This window comes from Malus sylvestris, chromosome 16 (assembly GCF_916048215.2).
Source record: "Malus sylvestris chromosome 16, drMalSylv7.2, whole genome shotgun sequence".
Lineage (NCBI taxonomy): Eukaryota > Viridiplantae > Streptophyta > Magnoliopsida > Rosales > Rosaceae > Malus > Malus sylvestris.
Window position 1 is genome coordinate 7271758 of NC_062275.1, and position 25975 is coordinate 7297732.

General features: G+C 37.5%; 1 protein-coding gene and 1 pseudogene across 1 annotated transcript in view; one reads left to right on the top strand and one right to left on the bottom strand.

Annotated features, from left to right (window-relative positions):
- LOC126606572 (uncharacterized) overlaps positions 1 to 25975 on the bottom strand; it is a 72903-nt gene that overhangs the window by 21972 nt on the left and 24956 nt on the right. The window lies entirely within an intron of this gene.
- On the top strand, positions 3652 to 12440 carry LOC126606573 (stemmadenine O-acetyltransferase-like; annotated as a pseudogene).

Genomic DNA, 25975 nt, shown 5'->3' on the forward strand with positions numbered 1-25975 from the left:
AGGCTATTGCTATGCAAAAGGTGGTATGTATGTACATTTCCTTTGGTTGTGTGGAAAAGATGCTTCATTCAAAATGAAAGACCACGCTAATTAAGAATTTAAGATGATAATGCATATTTATATGGATTTTTATCACAAATGGTCCCTAAAATTGACTCACCCCATCAAGATGGTCCCTGAAATTGAAAATCAATCAATGTAGTCCCTGAAATTGGGTGTCACAAATCAATGTAGTCCTTCCGTCATAACTCCGTTAAAAATTCTGTTATGTGCTGATGTGGCAAGTGACGTGGCATACTTTGTTAATATAAATCAATGACATTTTTAGAGAAGATGACAGAATGAGAGTGTAATTATTAATGAGAGAGCGATTTTTCTGAAAAATTTGAATATTTCTTCAATTAGTCCTCAAACGCATTTAATAAAATTGGTTAAAAACACACATATGTTGATCTACGAAATTAAGTGTACCGTGATTAAAACTGCCATATGTTAAAGCATACATATGACTATATGAGAAGAAAGTAGACATTTCGAATTGCTCATCTCACATTTTCCACTAAGCTGACCATACTAAAGTCTTTCTACCACAATTCTGACCATGCATATGGTCTGCTTCCTTGCACGTAGCCCGACTGATTGGGTTTGGGGTGGAGAGGATTTTGTAGGTTTTGGGGAATTCAATCACCCAATTGCTTGGGTAATTGGGAGGGATAGACTTGCTCTTATGGTTCTTCAACTGTTCGGGTGCTGCTGAAATGTGTAAATTAATTTCTTTATGTTTGTGTTATGTGTTACAAATAATGTTAACCATTATGGGTTTTATTTCTTCTATAATTTTTCCTAAAATGCTTTACACTTTGATTGTAGCAGCACTCATGTCAATATGTACCAAGTCTCGCCTAATATTACATATATATGTTTCCAACACTCTACCCGAAGGAGAAGCTAATAATATTCAACAAGTCCATATGACCCCAAATAATACAATCGTTTTCAGAATCCCTTTGCCCTTACTTGTTAGCATGTGGAATTCTGACGCACCTTTACTTCACACGAAACACATATGCATTTCTGCAAGAAATAATTAAAGATATGTATTATATTGTTTGCTTAAACTAAGACACTTGAACAAGAGCCTACACCCGAAAATTCTATCCTTAATTATTATCTCACTGGAAAACTTATTCAACCTAATCTTCAGTTCAAGAAAAGGAAAGGCTAATATATTTTTAATGATACTTAAAAAATGAACAAACATGTCTGATTTTATGTTTCGCGAGTGTCGGATTGTGATTCGTGCAATTCATTAGTCTTCAAGTTAAACAAAACAATGGATGTTGTCATGGTGATGATTAAGTCCCATGAACCAATTGCGTTTTTGCTTTTGAAAGTTGTTAGACCCATCTCATTGTCTTATTTTTCCATCCACATTATAATCTCACACATCTTAAAAAATTAAAAAATTGAAATGTTATTTCCCCACCCATTATTATTCAAAAAATAACCTTTGATTATTATATATATGTGTGTGTGTGTGTGTGTAAAATTATAAAATTGTCTACCTGCAAAGAAATAAATCTGTGCGAATAAGAGCCACAGACGTATGCAAATTCAACTGAAAAAGTTTGATGGCAAAGATCAGTGCTAATACTAATCATAACATAGTAGGCAAAATTAAATATAAAACGAAAACTTCAAATGTAAAGATGCAGCAAATTCATATGACTCACACACAAAATTATTTTGGAAAATTTTATTTGAACACATGTAACTTCTTTCCACACTCAACTTACTCTCTTCACCCATATTGTTTTTTATTAAAGAATTAATCTCTCTTTAAACCCAAATTTATTACCTAAACTATCCTTTCAAACCCAATCAAAATGTTAAGTTATCTTTACACTCATTCATTTTATAAAATAACATCTGTAATTGATTTTTTTTTTTTATAAAAAAGGTGTCCTTGACCCACCGCCCTCTTCCCACCAGCATTTCCATGGCTATTTTTTTTCTTTTTGCTACCAAACCTAGACATTTGCCTTTTTTCTTTCTACTGATGTGCATAAGCAACAAATCAAACAATTCATCCCCTTATATTCATCAACAAGCAAGAGAGTTTATAATCTAAGAACATTGGTAAAAAGTTTTTCCTTAGAATTTTCCAATGAATATTGGTAAGAAGTTTTTCCTTAGAATTTTCCAATTCCAGAAAGTTTAACAAACCATTCGGGATTGATAAAAAAAATTGAAACCCAAATAGTCATCTTCTAAACTTTAAAAAAAATTGAAATCAAATGAACAAAATATTCATAAATTGAGTCATACCTTAGTTGGAGGATTCAAAACTTCAAAATCACCATCCATCAATAAAAAATAAAAAACTTGTTTTTCTCTACAAAACCTATTAGTGTTTTAGCCAAAATGAACATATGATAAACAAGAAGTGATGGTATGGTTTAATGGATTTATTGATAAATTTGAGTTTTATTATTAATTTCATTCTGTACTTAATAGTAATTATGCAATAGGGTAAAATAAAAAATTAACACTTTAAATTTAAGTTGGGTATAGAAAGAGGTTACATGGGTTCAAATAAATTTTTCCAATTATTCTTCTACCCCTTCAATGGAAACATAATATTCTATCTTTACCATAAAAACGTCATTTTCTACCTTTTCAATAAACAAGTCATCTTCTAAATCCTTTGGTTTTTTTTTTTTTTGCTTTCTCTAAATAAAAGGAGATGGAAAGATGAGTTAGGGTTTAAGGTAGACAAATCGTCTCTAAACAGAGCGTGAGAGCTACCACACCCAAAATTTTCTTTAAAAAAAAAAAAAAAAACTAACGAAAAGTCCAAAAAAACTTCTCTTTTAACGAAAAACCATTTTTAAAGGTATAGTGAATAGTGCCAGTTAAAGATAAAAATGTGGTTTTTCGTTAAAAGTGAACAGTACCGGAAGTGTTTTGTTAAAACTCCCTAAAAAAAGCAAAAGAGGGTAAGAAATGTCCTTATCAGTCAATTTACAAATAGACAAATTTGTAATTAAAAAAATTCATTAAAATTAGGTGGAAAGATAAGCCACTGGGGTGTAAATAACATCAATCTTGCTTTTTAACTACCGTCTCTTTTCTGAGTAATGCTATTCATACCACATTTCTATACCACCTTAGGTGGCATCTGATGTGGATAGCCACATCATTTGAAAAATTTGCAAAACCCAAGGAAATGAAGGAGAAAGACTTCTCGTATACCATAATCATCATTTAATTAACTAGTTTTTCTTAATTATTAGTTTATTAAATAATGAACTGAATTTAAAAATATGATTAATTTAAAAGGAAAACTAATGAAAAGGGCTTGAAAACTTTGAGTTTTAATGATAAGGACAAAATAAAGGGTAAAGTGAATAGTACCAGGATTGATTTGTTAGTGTAAAAATGTGATTTTTCGTTAAAGTGAACAGTACCGGGAGCTTTTCGTTAAAGTTCCCTAATTTAAATGATGTAGTTGTCCACATCAAATACCACCTAAGGTGGTATGAAAATATGGTATGAATAACATTATTCGTACCTGTCCCCTTTGGCATGCGGTAGCTTATAACTCTATATAAGTTTCCTTGAAGAGCACCATAGAAGGCACAACTCCAGCTGATACTTATACCCTTATTGTTTTGTTAACAAGATATCATGAAAGTCGAAGTTGAAGTAATCTCCAAGGAGATTATCAGACCGTCTTCTCCAACACCTGATCACCATTGCACGTACCAACTCTCCTTTCTCAACCAGATATCTCCTCCGGTCTATAATCCTATTGTCATATTCTATTCCTCATCAGATCCCGAAACAAAATTCGACATTGTCGAAATATCCAATCAGCTTAAGATATCCCTATCCGATGTCTTGACTCAATTCTATCTGCTAGTTGGACGTGCCCAAGGCAACTTGTTCATGGACTGCAATGACCAGGGCATACCCTACTTAGAAACTAGAGTTAAGTGCCAAATTTCTGACGTTATTGAAAACCCAATTCCTATCGTACTCAACAAATTCATTCTATTCCAAGTAGATGAAGTCACTGATATTTCCCTCGGTGTTCAACTCAACATCTTTGAGCCTGGTGGCATAGCTCTTGGTCTCTGCATTTCCCATAAGATTTCGGATGCCTTATCGTTTTAAACTTCATCAAAACTTGAGCAGCCACTGCTAGACAACAAGGTGATCATAATCATATAGTGCGTCCACAATTTGTATCTGCCAAACTCTTCCCACCAAAGAACATATCCGGGTTTAATCCAAGAGTTGGCATCACAAAGGATAACATTGTAACAAAAATGTTTGTCTTTGAGGATTCAAAGATAGAGGCTCTTAAATCAAAATATAGTGTTGGTTGAGATGAGTCCCACGTTGATGGGAGAAGGGACGTTGCATGGACTTATAAGACCAACTCCAATGGTGGGCTAAAAGCCAAATTATCCCCCAAAATGCTAAATGCTAAATGCTGAACCAAGGCCAGATTCCCCCTGAAATTTAGCCCAGAAATCGGAATTTAAATTTTTCAATATTTATCAGGATTTATTTATTTTTAGATTAAAATGTTCATAAAATTAATTTATGATAGTCTACATATTTATTTTAAAAAAAAATTAATTAATTTAACAAAAAAAATAGCCTAAGTTCATTCTTTAATAATTTCGGACTAAATTTTTAGGCTAGGACGGTTGGAGCAGAAAAGTTGTTTTTGGGCTAAAAACTAAATTTTCCGGGTTAAAATATTTGGCTTTTAGCCCAACCATTGGAGATGGTCTAAGAGGTTGGGTTACTTCTCATATTGCCAATTGGTTTTATGGTGGAACCTGAATTTTCTTCATGATATCAGAGCAGGTTGTCCCACGTGTGAAGCCAAACAGCCACACGTGCTCCACGTCACCCCGTTGTATTGTCCACGTATTAGGCTTGAAAATTCCACACACGTGAGGGGACGTGTTGAGATGAGTTTTACATTAATGGGAGGAAGGACCTTGCATGGACTTATTATTGGAATAAGTCAATATTTAGAAGAAAATGAATGTAAATATCTTGTAATTATTAGAGTCATGTTTTATGAAGGATATTGTATCCTTTACTTTGTTTCCTTTTGTAACAAGGATTGTATGTACTATTTATTCAGAATATGCAATACATGAAAATTAAGCCGTAAAATTCTATTTGGCATCAGAGCCTAGTTGTCGTAACCCTAACCAGAAAAATCTCGTGCCGTTGTGCTGCCAAGAAATTTGCAAAGGTTGTGCGTGCTGCCTTTGCCGTGAGTGCTATTAGGATATTGGAGTTTTGTCATTTTCCCTTTGGTGATTCTAACCTTTACATGCTGCTTTTGCCGTGATTATTATTGGGATGAAGGAAGCAGGAAAAATTGCTAGTGTCTGGTTGTTGTGCAGTTGTGTCGTGTATTGTGCTGCTGCGAGTGTGTGATCCCGTGGTAATTGTTGTACTCTAGCAATTGCTAGTTGTGCCGAGTAGTGATTTGTCGCTGTTGTTGATAAAAAAAAAAAGAAAAAAAAAGGAATTTGGTGTTGCTTTGCTGTACTGATTGCAGCAATTGTGCATTGAGTAACTGTATTTCGATAATTTCTGTTGCATTTAGTTTGGGCCTTTGTTTTTTTGTGCCGCGTGGTTATTGTTTGTGGTTTTGCTGCTACCTTGGATTGCAGCATATTGAGTTTGTTGTTTTTTTTTTACCGTGAGGTGTAGAGTGCTGTCACATAGTGCAACCTGTGTATTGCAACACCTGTAATCAAGATTGTATCCTTTAGTGTTATCGTACCTTCTTGTGCAGTCGTGTTATTACAATGGTGAATACAGGTTGGATTTTGGATTCCGGTGCAACGGATCATATGACGTATGATAAGACTTTGTTTCAATCTATGACCCAACCTCATAGAACGTGTGTGGCAACCGCCAATGGTATTACTGCTGCTGTTGTTAGAGCGGGAACAGTGTCTCTTACACCCTCTCTTACCTTTTGCTTGCTTCATTTTGCTTGCTTCAGGATAGTTAGACAAAGGAGATCATTGGGCGTGGCACTAAGAGAGAAAAGTTATATTATGTGGATGACGTCGTTCTTGGCCGAGCTAATGCAGTTCGAGCATCCCGTACCAATAATTTACAAGAAGTTTGGTTATTGCATCGTCGGTTAGGACATGCTTCGTTTGGTTATTTGAGGCGTATGTTGCCTAGTTTATTTCATAAAATAAAAGAATCAGACTTACATTGTGAGGTATGTATTCTTGCGAAGAGTCATCGCGTTTCGTTTCCTCCTAGTATGAATAAAAGATTGTTTCCTTTTGAACTTGTGCACTCTGATGTTTGGGGTCCCTCTCCTGTTAGTACTCTGTCTGGAATTAAATGGTTTGTTACCTTCGTTGATGATTGCACTCGTATGACTTGGATTTATGTGATGAAGAATAAAAGTGATGTGGGTATGGTGTTTCGATCATTCTCTCAAATGGTTGTAACACAATATTTCTCTGTTATTAAGGTTCTCCGCTTTGATAATGGAGGTGAGTATATTGGTTCCGAGTTGTCCGGCTTTCTTCGGGATCAAGGAATTCTACATGAGACTACTTGTCCTCATACCCCACAACAAAATGGGGTTGCTGAAAGAAAAAACCGTCATATCCTAGAAACTGCCCGTGCCTTGCTCATTGGTGCATTTGTACCTAAACGGTTCTAGCCTGAAGCTGTCACTTATGCCGTGTATGTGATTAATCGTATGCCATCCCGAGTTGTGGATTTTCGTACACCTTTTACAAGTATTGACAGAGTTTGTTCCAATAGTGTCAACTAATACTCTTTCTCCTCGTGTATTTGGGTGTGTAGCCTATGTTCATATTCACAAGATTCATCGTAGTAAGCTCGATCCATGTGCTCATCGGTGTATTTTTCTGGGATTTGCTCATCAACAAAAAGGGTATAAGTGCTACCACCCTGAAACTCGTCATATGTATGTAACTATGGATGTTACCTTTTCTGAATCTGGGTTCTTTTATGCTTCGACTCCATCACCTTCCGATCACTCGGGGGAGAATATGAGTGGTGATCTTGGGTGGTTGGAAATATGTAGCTCGGGGGGAGTATTTATTGACAAAAAAGGTTGTGAAAGCTCTCGGCAAGACACTGCTGAGAATAGAGACAGTGAATCTCGGCAAGACACTGTCGAGAATGTGAGTATCATTCAGCCAAGTAGCACCGAACCAGTTGAGTCTTCTCGGCAATGTGCTACCGAGTGTGATGTAGAGTGTCAGCAGGAAGTTGCCAAACCAATTTCACCGCTCCAGCAACCATTAGCTACTGAACCTGCAACCCTCTCTCTCTTAAGCTCAATAGTGCCACCCAATATGCATTCTCTGAATATTCCTGAGGTAAGTACTACAGATGCTCATGTAACTAATCCAGATAATGTTATGAGTACATATAAGTTGCCGCCAAGGTAAAATCGTGGTGTTCCTCCTGACAGGTTTTCTCCTGAAGGAAAAGTGAAGTATCCAATAGCTAATTATGTGTCATGCTCAAACCTTGCACCAGAACATCAAGCTTGGGTAAACAATGTGGAAGCAATCCAAGCACCAACTCGAGTTGAGGAGGCCTTGAAGGATCCTAAATGGGCTGCTGCGATGGATGAGGAAATGATGGCACTACATAAGAATGATACATGAGAGGTAACTGAGCTACCTAAAGGGAAGAAACCAGTTGGGTGTAGATGGGTCTCTACGATCAAATACAAGGCAGACGGATCGGTAGACAAGTATAAAGCAAGGTTAGTAGCAAAAGGCTATTCTCAAACTTATGTTGTTGATTATCATGAGACTTTTTCTCCAGTAGCGAAGATGAATACAGTACGAGTTCTGATTTCTTTAGCTGCAAATTTGAATTGGCCACTAAAACAGTTTGATGTGAAAAAATGCTTTTCTTCATGGGCACTTGGAAGAAGAGGTATATATGGATTTTCCTCCAGGGTACAATGCCGGAGGGAAAACCGGAGTATGTAGGTTGCGAAAGCCACTCTATGTACTTAAGCAATCTCCTCGTGCGTGGTTTGGTAGATTTACCCAAGTTATGAGGCGGATTGGGTATTATCAAAGTCACTCGGATCATACATTATTTGTGAAACGGGAAAATGGTAAAGTGACAACCTTAATTATTTATGTGGATGACATGATAATAATAGGTGATGATTCAGAAGAGATGATGAAGCTAGAACAAAACCTTGCTGCCGAGTTCGAGACGAAGAATTTGGGAGATTTGAAATATTTTCTTGGCGTGGAAGTTGCTCGGTCATCTAGAGGTATTTTCTTGTCTCAACGTAAATATGTTCTCGATTTATTAAAGGAAACAGGAATGCTGGGATGTAAGCCTGTGGACACTCCTATCGTAGAGAAACATTATTTGGGGATTTATCCAGATCAAGAACCGATTGACAGAGGTAGATATCAAAGACTAGTGGGGAGGCTAATTTATCTTTCTCACACTCGTCCAGATATTGCCTATGTTGTAAGTGTGGTTAGTCAGTTTATGCAGTCACCAAGTGTGGATCATATGGCGGCAGTAATGAAAATCTTGGCATATTTGAAATCTGCCCCTGGTAAAGGAATTTTGTATGAATGTCATGGACATATGAGGATTGAGGGATTTACTGATGCTGATTAGGTAGATGATGTGACTGATAGATGGTCTACATCTGGGTATTTTACTTTTGTTGGAGGTAATTTGGTTACGTGGCGAAACAAGAAGCAAAATGTGGTATCACAGTCTTTTGCCGAAGCCGAGTATAGGGGTATGGCACATGGTGTGTGTGAGATTCTTTGGCTATGAAAGTTACTTTGGAGTCTTGGTTTTAAGCATAATGAGGCAATGAAGTTGTATTGTGATAATAAGTCCGCCAGCGAAATAGCCGAGAATCCAGTACAGCATGACAGGACTAAGCATGTTGAGGTTGATAGACATTTTATCAAAGAAAAGCTGGAGAAAAAGATTATGTCAATACCGTTTGTGAACTCAGAAGAACAACTTGCAGATATCCTTACCCATGCCGTGTGTAGTAGAAGATTTGGTAATTCACTTGTCAAGTTGGGCATGAGTAATATCTATGCTCCAACTTGAGGGGGGGTATTGGAATAAGTCAATATTTAGAAGAAAATGAATGTAAATATCTTGTAATTATTAGAGTCATGTTTTAGGAAGGATATTGTGTCCTTTACTTTGTTTTCTTTTGTAACAAGGATTGTATGTACTATTTATTCAGAATATGCAATACATGAAAATTAAACCGTAAAATTCTATTCTTATAATTTTGCATATTGCCAATTGATTTTATAGTGAAACTTCAACTTTCTTCAGGTGATCACAACACGAGCTTAGAAAATCACCAAAAACCGCCTTCTCGTGTGGAGGCTTTATCCACTTTCATATGGAGCCGCTTTGTGGCTGCCACTCAGGTGAAGTCAGGCATTGCACCGAAGAGGCTCTACTCCATTGTTTATGCAGTAAACCTTCGTACGATGATCGACCCGCCATTTCTGGAACACTCGTTTGGAAATATATGCAGAATTGCAATGACAATCCCATTTTTGGATATCGAGGAGGGGTGCTATGGCATAGTGAAACAGGTGAGAGACCAAGTGAAAAGTCGACAAAAACTACATTGGAAAATTGCAGGAAGGCAGTGAGTAATGTTCATCAAACAGAACTCTGAGAATTTCTTCGAGGGAGAGCTGGTGACACTGAGCTTCACCAGCCTATGTAGGTTTCCGCTGTATGAAGCTGATTTTGGAGGGGGAAACCCTACTTGGGTTGGGTCGCCTGCCCTAACTTTCAATAATTTGGTTGTTTTCATGGACGCCAAGTCTGGTGGTGGGATTGAAGCAAACGTCAACATGAAGGAAAAAGACTTGGCTAAAATTGAAGGCGATGGTGAGTTCCTTGCGTTTGTTTCTCCATATGTGTTGAAGTGAAGAATGTGTTGGGTATTTCGAAGGAAAAAAAGAAGAAGTAAATGAAATGGATTGGGTACATTCTGTTTAGAGTAATGTTGGAAAGATTATCAATTTAAATTATATTTTGTAAGTTATATGACATAATTATTAATAATTGTATTATTATTTAAATATTGATTATTACTTATCAATCCAATGATTGCACATTTTGTTTAACTCAATTTTTGGAGGTTTTTTTATTTGATTTAGTTCGGTCTTTCAATTTTTTTTGCCCACCCCTAATAAATATAATAAAAACCTACAAGATATAATATCCACATTTTGGTTGTTTTTCTAAATTTCCCCTACTTGCTTTCTTTTCTTTCGGGTTTTCCATTCAGTCTCACTGCCATAAAAAACCCTCGCTGCTCTGAAAACTCTGCGCTGCATCTTTTCTCTCGCTCTCAGCACCCGCAAAACCCCTCAAACCAACAAATTCAATTCTACAATCTCTCACACTTAATCTAAATCCTCAATCCAAAAACTCGATTTCCAATACCAAGCGGCTAGGATTTTTGGTATTGGAATTCCGGCGAACTGTTTCCGGCCGGACGCAAGCGAAATGGACCACGCCGTTATTACCAATCTTCTTGATTTTGTCCATTAGGGTTGAAGCTCAAATTTAAGGTTTGAAGTCGACTCTAAGGTTTCAAAATTAGGGAGGGTTTTTATGTAATTTCAATATCAGTGACGCTTCTCTTTTTTTTAACAAGGGCTTCAATTCGATTAGGGTTTCATTCATTTTCAATTTCATTTTATGATTTTAGTTTTAATTTTAGATTAAATCTCATTATTTTGATTATAATCCAATGAATTTGTGTAAAGTAGGTTATCTGTTGGAGAGCTCGACTTCTCTCTCTGCGATTCTACTGGTGTCTCCCTGACAAAGTCGACAAGAAATTCTTGACAGCTTCCTATTCGCTGCAAAAGGTCCTTCATATTCTCCTCCAATTTCTTCATCCTAAACCCTAATTTCAAAAATTATTCCCTAATTTCTCATTTTTTACTTTGTACAGGCGTGAGTACGATGCGTATTTCTACAAGGTCTTCAAGGTGTACACGCAGCTATGGAAATTTCAGCAAGAAAATCGCCAGAAACTCCTCCCCTGTTCTTTCATTGATATCCCCGCTCTGTCTTTCTCAATCTTGAGGTATCTGCCGTTGGATTTTGTTTTCTGTCTGAAATATTTAATTTTTTATTTGAGTTTATTGGGATTAATTCGATTCAACTGGGGTGGGTTTTTCAGTTGTTTGGATTTTTTTATTAATTTAGATTTCTGGGTTTTATTTTTTTTATTTCTGGGCATGCATCAAGCTTCTGCCTTTTTATTTTGATGAAATCATGTTCAGAACTTTATATACATTGATTTTCAAGGGGATTAAATTATCCAAATTGCCCAAATATACATATATTGTTTGAGAAGGCAATTAAAAATTCACTCACTTCTAGAATATGACGGAAAACAGATTGTAAATGTTTTTTTTTATAAGAAAGTATATTACCATCATGTCATTCGCTGTACTTTCGAGAATTTGATTGCAGGTTCCTGAGGTTAGCAATTGTAATTAAGAGAACGAAAAGTTTGGACTGTCAAATAGCTAACTATTCAAACAAATATACAATCCTATGTTGGGTTACAATAGTAGTGTAATATTTGCAAGCAAATTCCGCTGTACATTCTAATAAGAGATCAAATTTCTCAGTTGTGTCACTCATAAAATTTACACATTCTTAGACACAGGCTCGACTTCGTGACGAGATATCATTGAAGCGTGCAATTGTTTTTTTTTTTTTTTCCATCCAAAAAACCACTTTCGTTTGTTTTTGCATTCCTATTCAGAAAGATTGAATTAAGTTCGTATAGGCATTTTGTTTTATGAATTGTCTTATTTAAGAATTGATTGACCTTTTGTGGCAGAAAAGGAAGGAAGAAGGAAGAAGAAGATGGTGGCAGAAATGCGGTAATTGTTTTATTTAATTTTTTATGTTTTTCTTGCATGTTTGAATTTTTTTTTAAATCTCACTGTTTGTTTTGTTAATTGCAAGTTTACAGTGTTTGAATCTGATATCTGGGAGGATGAGTTGTTATTTTTTTCCTTTATTTATTCATGTTGTTTTATGACTGCTTGCATGTTCTGTATCTGATTTCACCAACTCTTTTTGGCTGTATTTTTTAACAGTAGCTGCCATGTGTTTGTTCCTGTTACAAGTGATTACCATCTGATTGAGAAAAGGTATTAGCCAATTTTTGGGGCTTTTTAAAACAGTTATGTATATGTTTTGAATATTATTTGGTTTGTCCTGTGTGCAAGAGTGTAGGATTTGGAATAACATGGTTGAAAATTGGAATAGCCAATTTGAATCAATGCTTGAAAAATAAATAAGATTGGGGGGAGGTTATTGAATAACACCATATTTCAAAATATTTTAAAATGATTTGAGGTAATGGACTCCACTCACAAAGCTTCAACAAAAGAAAATTCAAAGAACATAGCGAAGAAGGTTTTGGTGTATTTAACACAATACGTTGAAATGAAGGAAAGTTTATTTATTGATATCCCCGATAAGCTACAAATATGTACATATACATAAGTCAAAATAAACAAACAAGAGGGAGCCTTCACAAAGGTTGCTTAGGAGAAGTCTCAGCAGTCGGTAGAGCCCCAGAAAGAGAAGGCACCGGAGGGGGATCATTCAGAGCCTCAGTATTGGACAGAACCCTAGAATGAGGAGGCATCAGAGGTTGATCATTTGGAGCTTCATTACGCGGTACAGCCCCAGAAGACGAAGGCAATAAATGCCTTTGGAATAAACCCACAAATCTCTGATGATCAAGTAAAACCTGACTATCAGATTCCTTCATCTGGTCAAGCTTCCTCTTCATGTTTGTAACATAGTCATGTGCGAGCCGGTGCAACTGTTTATTCTCATGCTTGAGCCCTAATCTCCTGTTTGAGACTCATCACTTCAGCCGCCAATGATTCAACTTGGTGGGTTCGAGCAAATAGGCGTTGGGCCATATTAGACACAGAACCTGCACACTGAACACTGAGAGCCAGAGAATCCTTAACAGCTAACTCATCAGACCGTTTGGAAAATAGTCTGTTATCTTTGGGAGTGAGAAGGTTCCGGGCCACCACCGCAGCGGTCATATCATTCTTCATCACGGAATCCCTAACGGTAAGAGGACCAGTAGGGGAGACGAAGGATGTACGCCATATGTTGTCAGGAGAAGGCGGGGCTGCCTCTTCAACAAGGTTCAAGTCAAAACGACGGTCGGAGGGGCCAGACATTTTCAAAGGTGTTGAAGAGAGAAGAGGTCGGACAAATCAAGATCTTAGAAGTGCAAGAATGAAGCTTCTACTGGTGGAGATTCAAGTGTGCTTTAGAACTTAATGCCAGCCTCTATAAAAATTTGCACTCGACGGAGCTTCAGAAATCGAAGAGGCGCCTGCTCAGAAATCGAAGAGGTGTTTGCTTTCTCAAAAGCAAGGTTGCTCAGATACCACGAGGGTCGATCTCAGAAATCGAAGAGGCGTTTGCTTTCTCAAAAGCTGGGCTGCGCAAAGACCACGAAGGCCGATCTCAGAAATCGAAGAGGTGCTTGCTTTCTCAAAAGCTGGGCTGCTCAGAGATCACGAGGGCCGATCTCAGAAATCGAAGAGGCACCTACTTTTCCAGCTTTGTCAGCACCTGTCACACGCACTCAGCTTTGCGGAAATTATGGGCATTCGGTCGAAGACTTCTGGTGAAGTAGAAAGCACATGAGTCGTACTGTTCAATCACCCACTTACCACACGCAACAGTAGCTCATGGGTACCACATATAACTTTGCCAAAGTTCTCTGCCAAAGTTGAACACGTGAAGCTTGCAGCTCCCACTACATCGCTCTGACCAAGAAGGGTAAAAGAATAGCAAAGAAACAACACTAACAAAGTTTAGACACATAAATTTTGAAGGTTTAGCTACCATATTATTACCCACAAGGGTAAAGGAACAGTACCACTGCTGGATAATTGGAAAGTCCCTGTGTGTCAACCTCTGTGCTTCGTGGCAAGGTAGACTAGCAAACATGCCCAACCTTTAATCACATTCGAGAAAACACTCCCAACAAGATTGCTTGCTCCAAAATCGAAGAGGCACCGTCCTCTGAATCTCGAGAGCCAGACTCCCAACATGACTACTTTCTCAAAAATCGAAGAGGGTAAAGGAACAGTACCATTGCTGGATAATTGGAAAGTCCCTGTGTGTCAACATCTGTGCTTCGTGGCAAGGTAGACTAGCAAACATGCCCAACCTTTACTCACATTCGAGAAAACACTCCCAACAAGCTTGCTTGCTCCAAAATCGAAGAGGCACCGCTCTCCGAATCTCGAGAGCCAGACTCCCAACATGATTACTTTCTCAAAAATCAAAGAGACACCGCTCTCCGAATCTCGAGAGCCAGACCCCCAGCATGATTGCTTTCTCAAAAATCGAAGAGGCATCGTTCTCCGAATCTCGAGAGCCAGATCCCCGATAGGATTGCTTGTTCGAAAACCGAAGAGGCAACACTTTCCCAACTTCAAGAGCCGGATCTCCTTGGATAAAGCTGTCTGTAATCTTCACACGCAACATCAGCTTTCCAGATACCACAAACCACTTTTTCAAAGTGCTCTGACAGCGTTAAAACATGTGAAGCTGGCAGCTCCCACTACCGTGCTATGACCAAGTAGGGTAAAGGAATAGCATTACTACTTGTTGTTAAGGAGACTCCTATATATGTCGACCTCCATCCCCAACGGACAGGCAGACCTGCAAAAATGCTCAACCCTTCCTCATATCTGAGAGGGCACTCCCAACGAAGCCTTTCGAAATATTCAGCTTTCTTTCCCCCCGATAATACCTCTGCAAACAAGCTATACTAGAGCAAGAATATCTCATATCATCAGGGTTAAAAGCAAGAGTATCCCATATCATGCTTTTTCCCTGTCTTTTCCTTTGACCTTGTTCTTACCTGCAAGACAAGGAGAAAGAGAGCAATCAGTCAGTACTTGGAATCAAGCTTCCAGCCAGGAACTGACTGCCTGGAACCCCTTACCTGATTACTTACCTGACATTGCTCTCGAGTACTCATCTTCAACATCTTATGCTTCCAGGGAAGATACCGCATCTGCCTGAGGAACAGATAGGGCAAGGGAGAATGATACAAGGAAGCATGTGGAGACAAGCGTAACAGCACACGTGCCGATACATCTATTACTCTGTCAAAGCAAAAGTATCCCATATCAGCAGGGTGGAACGTACTCTAGATTTGATGGACTTGTTTTGACCCTCAAATTCTTCAGTCGGCCTTATACTCTGGAGGAAACCAGAAAACCCTCCAGCTCAGTTCAAGAATAAGCCTGTGGAAAGTTACTTCTTCAAAAGCAAAAGTATCCCATATCATCTCTTCTCATTTTCTTCTCTTTATCCTTCATGCTGCCTGCAAGATAGGGAGACTGTGAACAATCAGCCGGAGCTATGATTGCTTACCTTGTCTGTCACCTCTTTCAGCAGATCCCCTAGCTCAGCGACTTGGGGGACTCCTACTACATGGTTTGTATCGCGCTTGACCAAGCCTGAAACTACAAGTAAGCTTCAAGTGAAATTGATACATTACCTTGTGCATCTCCACCAGTTAGAGATACCACCCCTGGATGGAGGAAGAGTACTTCCAGAGAAGATGCCCCATCTACCTATGAGACAGATAAGGCATGTCAAGACGATACCACACTCCGATACTTAGAAGTTTCGTGATTACGAGATCATTCTCCCACAATATTTCCTAATGTCATTTGTACTAAATCATTCACTTGTACCCACTAAAGGAGAGCTTGAACCTATGTACTTGTGTAAACCTTTCACAATTAATGAGAACTCCTCTATTCCGTGGACGTAGCCAATCTGGGTGAACCACGTACATCTTATGTTCGCTTTCCTATCTCTATCCATTTATATACTTATCCATACTAATGACCGGAGCAATCTAGCGAAGATCACAAAAAGCGACCGTTTTCGCTACCTAAGATTTATCGTGCAAGAGAACGGAGAATTAGATGGAGATCTCAACCATAGAATACAAGCTGGATGGTTGAAGTGTAAGAGTGCATCCGGCGTGTTGTGTGACCGTCATAGGTCATTGAAGCTCAAGGGAAAATTTTATAGGACGACAATAAGGCCAGCGATGTGGTATGGCACAGAATGTTGGGCGGTGAAGCATCAACACGTACAAAAAATGGGTGTGGCGGAGATGAGGATGCTTCGTGGGATGTGTGGGCACACGAGAAAGGATAAGATTGGGAATGAGGATATCCGAGGTAAAGTAGGAGTAGCCGAAATTGAAGGAAAGATGAGAGAAAATCGGTTCCGGTGATTTGGACATGTGCAAAGAAGGCCTACTGACGCTCCGGTTCGAAGATGTCACTACTGGACAGAGGTTCAGGGCCGAAGGGGTAGAGGAAGACCTAGGAAAACTTTGGAAGAGACTCTAAGAAAAGACTTAGAGTACTTGGATCTAACGGAGGATATGACACAAAACCGAGTGCAATGGCGTTCTATGATTCATATAGCCGACCCCACTTAGTGGGAAAAGGCTTTGTTGTTGTTGTTGTTGTTGTTGAGGTAATGGATGCTTTTAAAATAATAAGACTGCTGAGTTCTTCTTTTGTTGTTTAGTCTGATTCATCTCTTCATTTTCTGTATAAAGCGAGACGATATTTGTGGTTGCATGAGAGCTTAAAATAAGCCTATGAGAGATAGCTTTGTGGTTATGATTGTAATAAAAAAGTTTTCATCTGATTGTGTCTCAATTAACTTATGGCGTGTTTACATATGGGGAAAGGAAATGGCGGAATGGGAGTCATTCCCCATTCATGATTATTCCTCCGTTTACCAATTCAACCGGAATGCACAGTGTTGCCGGACCCATGTAAAATCAAGAGGTCAATTCCTGATATTGACAGAATTGGATTACTTACATGGAGGTAGTATTTGGATACCGGGGAGAAGGCTTCATTCGAAATCAATTTTTTCTTCCCAATGCACCATTCACCTTCAGCACTCTCTTCCATCTTCTCGTTGTCCTCCGCCATCCTCTCCAACAACTTTGTGCTCCTCCGCCACCGCCTCTCTGTGCCCCATGCTTTGCGGTGTCGAACTCTTTCGATTTGGGGCTCAGCTGTCGATTCTAATTCCAAAGACTGCAAATTTAGACTCTCGTTAGAATTTATAGGGGATAAGGATTGCAATTGGGCATCCTTAAAACACTTGAAAGATCAACCATTCAGCAACATATTAGCTTGAATCATTACGCAGAGCCGCATAGGGAAGGTCAGGTCAGAGCATAATCAAATCAACCAAAAATAAAAATTTACGTAGAAGGCTTACCTTGAATCCTTGATGGTGAGGTAGGGAGGGAGAGCAAAGAATGGTCGGAGTCTCAGGGAGGGTAGTCGCGGTCGAGTGTTAGTGAGAGGGTGAGGAGGAGGTGTTTTGTCAGCAGATCAGAGATCGAAGATGACTGATTATATTGGATTGAAAAGGACTTAAAAAACCTTTCTCACATAAATTAAAAATAAAATAATTTTTTTATTAAAGATAAAAAAGATTAGCATATAATATAGATTATTTAGAATAGGGTCATTTTAGTAATGACATTAGTTTTCATTCTGATTCATAACAATTAGTAAACAATTTATGTGGATCAATAACAGTCATATTCCGATTCCAGTTAGTTTTAGTAAACAACTTCAACAAAAATCTGATTCTGATTCCACATCATTCCAATTCCCCCTCAATTCATTTCCTCTCAATCTAATTACGGATTAGTAAACGAGCCTTTAGTGCCGTTGAGGAATCAACTTTTTACCATTGCTTTAAGTATGCTATACTAGAAAACAAAACTTAGTTCTTCGTCGCTTTATAACATAAGTTTATAAACATATATATACATGTAATCACTTGATTCACCTACATTATGAGGTATTTGCTATAGAGCTGACACAATCGAACAATACTTAAGAATGTCTAAAGCTGAAGAATTTATATTTTGTCGTTACAGTAAGATTAGTGATTCGATGGGGTTGTGTTTAATTTTTTTTGGAGTTTAAATTAAGGGGACTTTAACGAAAAACACCCGGTACTGTTCACTTTAACGAAAAACCATATTTTTACACTAAAAAGTCAATTCTGGTACTATTCACTTTACCTTTTATTTTGTCATTATCATTAAAACTCAAAGTTTTCAAACTCTTTTCATTAGTTTTCCTTTAAATTAAAGGGTTGAGCTTGATAGGTTTACTTTTCTCCTTTTTGTCTTTTCTTTGCTGCATTTTGTGCAAAGTTATGAGCTTTCAAACGGGTTCTTCAATTTTATTTATTTATTAATTATTTTTTTTAGAGTTTTCTTGGGTAAAGTTTGGTTTTTTATGGTGATCCTCATATCGGTATTGATATGAGTTTTAGATGCTTTTCTTTGTTTTTCTCTAATTTTTTATTATATATATATATATATATATATATATATATTTTGCTATTTAGTGTGAGAAAATGACTTTAAAATTGGATTTTCCGATTTCTGGACAAAGGAAGGTAAGAAGAGAACACCAATGGCAGTGATGATGGAGAATCTGTTCTTTGCAGTGGAAACGACTGTCCATGGGCAGCATTCAGCCCAATTTATAAGAGCAGGGGTCAAAATGCAAAACGAATGACATGGGGATTTGTTTAATTTTATCAAGTTTTGTACTGAGGTAAAACTCCCTCCCCATTTTATATAGTTTTAAATGCTGAGATGGGGATATGTGTAAATAGGACTGTAAGTATGGAGAAATTTTTTATTGTGACGGGAATACGGGTGGTACACCCGTGTTTTTATGTAAGTGGTGGAAAATTTTATTTTTTAAGTTACTAACTTTTTAGCACATATATTCCACCATTTGTATAGTGACACATGGTGTACCACCTCATATGCCAGTCATATTGAAAAATCTCTCATAAGTATGGTTGTATATATATAATAACATAATTGTAAACATTGTTCTAATTATGTGTAACTAGAGATGAAACCCGCAGCATCACGCAGGCTTTTTGGCTCGTGGAGTTATGCATTCATGTTTTTACTTACCGGCCGGATGTTAGAATATAAAAATATGGGTGTCATTCTCATTCATAAATAACAAGATAACTAAACATAAGAGTTTCAGTTCCACACGCCACTCTCAATCACTATACTACAAACACAAATTTCCTACCAAGTTGGATTATTCTTTTTGAATGAGAATATAAATTTAAGGTTCTGTTTGGTAGAACATGCATGTTATGGTCGAGGAACAAAGTTTCTTTTTCAGCGATACGACGGGATTTTGTTGGTTACGAACAATTAATTTCCTTAACCATTCGGCTTACGAGCCGAAGTTCAAGGAAACTGGGGGGCATTGTTTGGACCCAAAATTACACCATCGGCCCGTGCAATCGAGGCCGTTGAGTGAACATAGTTCCTAACTGTTGGATCAAGAAATAAAGGTCATTATTAAAAGATAATGATTTTTATCATAATTATCTTTTAATAATGATTTATTATGAAAGATGAGATATATATATCTGGAAGTATGACGGCACAACTGGCGTGTGAATGTGTGGATGGGATTGGATTTAAGCGACAGCCGTCAAGATGCATGCATGGATGAGTTTAAATCATAGGAAACCTAGGTAGACTAGGCTTTTTGTTTTACTTGGTGATAGATGTGGCAGACATGCCGTGGGAAAAAGCTATCATATATATATATATATTTGGTGGTTGCCGTACGTTTTGGCAGTCTGCATGCCATGGGAAAGGTGCAATATATATAAAATTGGTGGTTGTTTAGGTGAAGGTTATCCAAGTCACGTCAGATACATGGGAATTTGAAATAGGACTCTACTTGAGAATTAGGCCGTGCCAAGCAAGTATATCAGTCCTATAAATATAGATGCAATGTCAATGGAAGAAGGACCACCAATTCAACACACAAAACTACCATGCGCAAACCCTCTCAACAATTTTGAGATTTTTTTATTTTCTTTTTCGCCAACACATCTTCAGTTTGGATAAACAGCACTGTGAAGGCAACCGGCGAACATCTTCAGTTTGGATAAACAACACTGTTGCCGTAGAATCAGCCGACCGCGGAGCACCTTCAGTTTGGATAAACAGCACTGCATCGAGGCCGACTGGCTATCTATCCAAGTCTCGGTCGAGAAGGATTTTCGAATCCTTATTGATAGAGGTCATCTCATTAGCCTTTTCGGCGAAGTGAGGTGTTACAAGTTATTACATTCGGCACATTGAAAACCGAATTTGATATTGAACTTTGCAGAACTAGCGGCCTTGTCTTACGGCTCTAGAACCCGAAGGTTGAGAGTGTTCCTTCCTCGACCGCAGTCGCGAGATTCAGAAGTCAGCAGCGTACCCAACGCAACATCAACCAATTTTACTCCTCGGCTGAGCTCGACCGACGAGTTGGCACACCCCGCACACAACCGAAGGACGTAGTTAGCTCATAGATTACTCGGCCTGCGTGCCACGTAGGCTTGGTAGTTTTTATGATCAACAGGTTCTCACCTTGATTATTATTCAATTGTGATTCCCTGCCGTAGGCAGAGAAATGCTAATGAGACTCTTTTAAAATGGAACTCTTTATAAATTCTTTGTCACTTTACATTTTAAGGTTAATTATCAGGCTAACGTTATAAAGTATTGTGTAAAAAACATGAGGTAATAGAAAGTCCCTCATTTAAGAGAGTAACACCATCACCAGCTCTCTTTTTTGGATCAATTACCCATGGATATATTCCGTTACCCTACTTCTATGAATCCAACGGCACAAAAACCACCACTCAAATATCAAACATCCTCAAGACTTCTTTGTCCAAAATCTTAGCCTAATGTTAACCTTTCGCCGGCCGAGTGAAACACATTCTCTTTGTTCATTGCAACGATCAAGGCATCCCATTCTTCGAAGCTAAAGACAAACCCCAACTCCTCTCTGAAGTGATCGCCAACCCTTCGATCTCTGATCTCAACAAATTGTTGCCCTACAGGCTAGATGAAGTTACTGAAATACCCCTTGGTGTTCAACTCAATTTGTGTTTGATTGTGAAGGATTTGCATTGGCTTATGTGTTTCACATAGGATTGCAGATGGGTTAATAACATCTTTTACATTTGTGAACAAATGGGCAGCTCTAGCGAATTGTGATGCAAGGGAAGAGCATTTTTGTGGGTCCGGATTTTTCTGCAGCACCTATTTTGCCACCGAGAAATATAGGTTATTCAATTGTGATGTCGTATAGAAATGCTAATGAAAGTCTTTTAAAATAGAACCCTTTATATATTTTTTGTCACTTTACATTGTAAGGTTAATTATCAAGTTAACGTTATAAAATATTGTGCTAAAATTTTAAATTAAATTTGTAAACTAAATAATATGTCGGTTGATGATTTGATTATTAAGTGTTATTAACGTGATTATTTTCTATCAGGGCCGGTCTAGAGATTTTTGAGGCTCGGGGCGACGCTAAAAAGTATGCCTTAACTTCACATAAGAAAATTATTTATTTTCACATAAAAGACATCGATAAAATTATACATAGAAAAACATTTCAAACTCAATAATTTTGAAACACAGAAAGACTAATTTATTTTGTATCAAGAGAAGGAAACCAAAAAACTCCTGGCTTACAAGTAGATAAATGAGTTTTGTTTTCCATCTGAACTTTTAAAGTGTTTTGATATAAATCATGAGATGTTTTTTCTTATTTACTAACCTTGTCAATATGGGACTAAAAACATAATATGTTTTCGAGTCTTTAATTGATATGTATAAGTAATGAATGGGCACTAAATTAAACCTTATGATGACACGTCATATGATTTGTAAATTTGCTCTAAAAATTTGGTCTACGTATTACTGTTTGTTGAATATTAGACTTGAATTGGAACGAATATTTAAAAATAACAACCCATATAGCTACTAGCTAGAAACTAAAAATAAATTAACAACCAAATAAAAATTTGTTAAAATTGAAAAGAATAAACACGCACATATCATTTCAAACTTAGGATCTCTCGTTAATTTTAAACAACAAAAATCATTGCTTTTAATTAAACTTCTTGAGTATTTAACCAAATTTTATAAATTTATACTCTTATGGAAAAAAAAAATTGTAAAAATTGGAAAGTAAATAAGCACATGTGGTGTCTTGAAGCAAAGACCTTCTCATTAATTTCAAATTACAAAACCACCACTTCTAGTTAAATTCCTTTGTCATTAAACCAACTTGTTTAAATTTATACTCTTATAAAAACATATATAAATATACCACCCGAATAATTTTGGTGCCCCCAATTTTTTTGGGCCATGGACGGTCGTCCTGCCTGCACTGGGCCTAGGCCGGCCCTGTTTTCTATGGGTGCTACTAAGCCCACCCCAACGTCTTATTTTCCCACCCACTTTGAAATGATAATTTGATTGATAGTTTTATCCTTGTGGAATATGACCTTCAAAGACTTAAAAGATCATCCAATCATGTCCTGCCACATCATTAGTTATATTGCCAAAAACCTAAAATACATAAATGAGTAAAAAAAAACAAGGAAAAAAACCTAAAAACCGATCAAATTGTGGGGCTGAAAATGGAGGAGCAATTTCTGGCTTTAGCAAAGAAGACGTAATGTTGTGCAGGGTAAAGGCCCCGCTTGCAAGTGCCGAGGAGAAGCAGGTATGGGCGTTCAAAAGCTTTCACTGTTGAGTTTGCTACAATATTAATATTCCTTTGTCACCAGCAATAGCTTCCTCTGATGGGTCTTTCCATTCATCAACTACCCAAGTGTAATGGCGGTCAAGCAAAAGGCGTTTGGAAGGGAAAATTCACAACGTTGTAAGCTTGTAACGGAGAGTGAGGAAGTAGCTAAGGACTCCTTTATCTACCTCTACCACCCTCCTGTTTAATGATAATTTTTTTAAGGGATACTTTGGATGCAGTCCCTAATCCTTAACATTTTTTTACTAAAACCTTAATGATATTCAAAGTTTAATCAAAGTCCCTTGACTTTGTACACCTCATTATATTACAATTAATATTTTTATTTTTATTGTTTTGACATTAATTGTTTGATATTTTATGAGATTTATAATCCTATAAATTTAAAATCCCTCATTATAATACTATTAGAAACGGTTACAATAAAAAAATTCAAACATTTTGATTGAATAAATGGATAAAAACTATGTAAAAAATAAGAAATAATAAATGGCAAAAGAATGTATCCATAGTGTTAAAAAAATTGGTACATTTCACATATAACAAAGTGGTACATTAATAAAGAAGAATGGGTACATTATAAATAAATTAGGGTACAGATAAAAGATTAAAAAATTATGAGTACAAATGAATTTTTAAAAAATATAGGTGCTAAAAGAAATTAATACATGTGTACAAAATAAAACTAAAAAGAAAATACTACAAATTTAAAAAAATGTTGCAAATTAAAAGTGGGTACAAACTAAAAATATAAATATATGATACAAAGTTTAGGCATAAAACGTAAATATACCATATGTAATTTTTCTATCATTAATTAAATATACAATGTCACGTGACGGTATACACATGGGTACAAAACACAAATAAAACTTTAAAAAATATGGGCACAAAAAGAAACTAATATATGGGTACAAATTAAAAATGAAAAAAAAATTGGTACAAATTAAAAATAGGTACAAACTAAAAATAAAAATATATGATAAAACATTTAGCCATAAATATAAATATACTAATTGTAACATTTTTAACACTAAGGGAATATATTTAAAATAAAAATATTTTGTTATTCAAATAATTAATGATGTTATTAATATCTAAGGACCTTGATAAAAAATTGAAAATAAATAGGATTTTAATCAATGGAGTAGCAAAAAGAAGGATGTGAACCTAATTTCTTTTTTTCTTCTTCTAATTATCATAATTCTTTTAAAGCAATGGAAAATTGAAGAATAAATATATATGTCACATCCCGGCCCGGGGCGGATCATTTCTCAGGCCCGCTCCACCACCGTAGCACGATATTGTCCGCTTTGGGCTTACCATTCCCTCACGGTTTTGTTTTTGGGAATTCACGAGCAACTTCCCAGTGGGTTACCCATCATAGGAGTGCTCTGGCCTTCTTCTCGCTTAATTTTGGAGTTCCTACGGAACCCGAAGCCAGTGAGCTCCCAAAAGACCCCGTGCTAGGTAGGGATGAGAATACACATTTAAGGATCACTCCCCTGGGCGATGTGGGATGTCACAATCCACCCCCCTTAGGGGCCCAACGTCCTCGTCGGCACACTCGCGGCCAGGGTTAGGCTCTGATACCAAATTGTAACATCCCAGCTCGGGGCAGATCATTTTCCGGACCCGCTCCACCACCGTAGCACGATATTGTCCGCTTTGGCTTTGATAACATGTACTTTATCACATCTGTCTTGGCGATGATGTGCACGTGACAAGGTAACATGTAATGCCTTAATTTACTGGCAGTGAAATATAAAGCCAAGCATAATCTCTCTACCGGGGAATACCTTGTCTCTACCTCGGTTAGAATTCTACTGAGGTAGTACACTGCCTGCTCCTTCCCGCCTTCATTATTTTGGGCTAGCAAACTCCCAATTGACTTTTCAGAGGCAGAAATATACAGCTTCAAGGGTTTTCCCCTTTGGGGTGGCACCAACACTGGTGGAGAAGTCAAATAGGCCTTGATGCTGTCAAAGGCTTGTTGGTGCGGTGATCCCCATTCGAAGTTCTCTTTATCTTTTAATCTTAGTAAGGGAGTCAGCGGCTGGATCTTGCCTGCTAAATTAGCAATGAATCTCCTCAAGAAGTTAATTTTGCCCAGTAACCTCTGGAGTTGCACCTTGTTGGTGGGTGAAGGTGACTCCATTATTGCCCGAGATTTGTTCTTATCCACTTCTACACCTCTTTGATGCACCAGGAATCCCAAGAAGTTGCCCGCTCTTACTCCAAACGCACACTTCTTTGGATTTATCTTCAATTTGTGGATCCTCATCCTTGCTAATGTCTGTTTGAGATCTTCTAGATGCTGTTCTTCTGTCTTGGACTTCACCACTATGTCATCGATGTATACCTCCATGCTCTGGCTAATCAGATCGTGAAAGATGGCATTCATTGCCCTCTGGTAAGTTGCACCAGCGTTTTTGAGCCCGAATGGCATGACTAGATGTTCATATGCCCCCACATGACCGGGACACCTAAAAGCTGTTTTATGTATATCTTCTGGAGCCATCTTTATCTGATTATACCCGGCATTCCCATCCATAAAAGATAGTACTTTATGCTTTGCTACTGCATCTATGGATAAATCAGCCATTGGCATGGGATACTCATCCTTTGGTGTAGCGCCATTAATATTTCTGTAATCCACACAACATCGTACCGCTTTTGTTACAGCTTTTAAAACGGGTACAATGTTGGCTAACCATTCCACATATTTGGCTGGTCTGATAAGGCCAGCTTTCACTAGCCTTTCAATCTCTTCTTTGACCTTTTCTTCTATCTCCTTTAACATCCTATGTGGTGCTTGCTTGACAGGTTTATATCCTTCCTTGATGGGCATTCTATGTTCCACCAAGGTTGGATCTAACCCTGGCATCTCGGTATAATGCCAAGCAAAACAGTCTTTGAATTCTTGCAAAAGACAAATAATCCTTGCCCGATCATCAACCCCCAATAAACCACTGATCTGTATTGGTCTCGGATCCTCATCTGTTCCTAAATTAATAACTTCCAGAGGATCTTGGACTTCTGGTGGTGGCTTATCCGGTTTTTTACACAAAAATTCGACCAGCTACGGGCTCTCGGGCAAGTCGTCTGGCCTGTCTAGATCA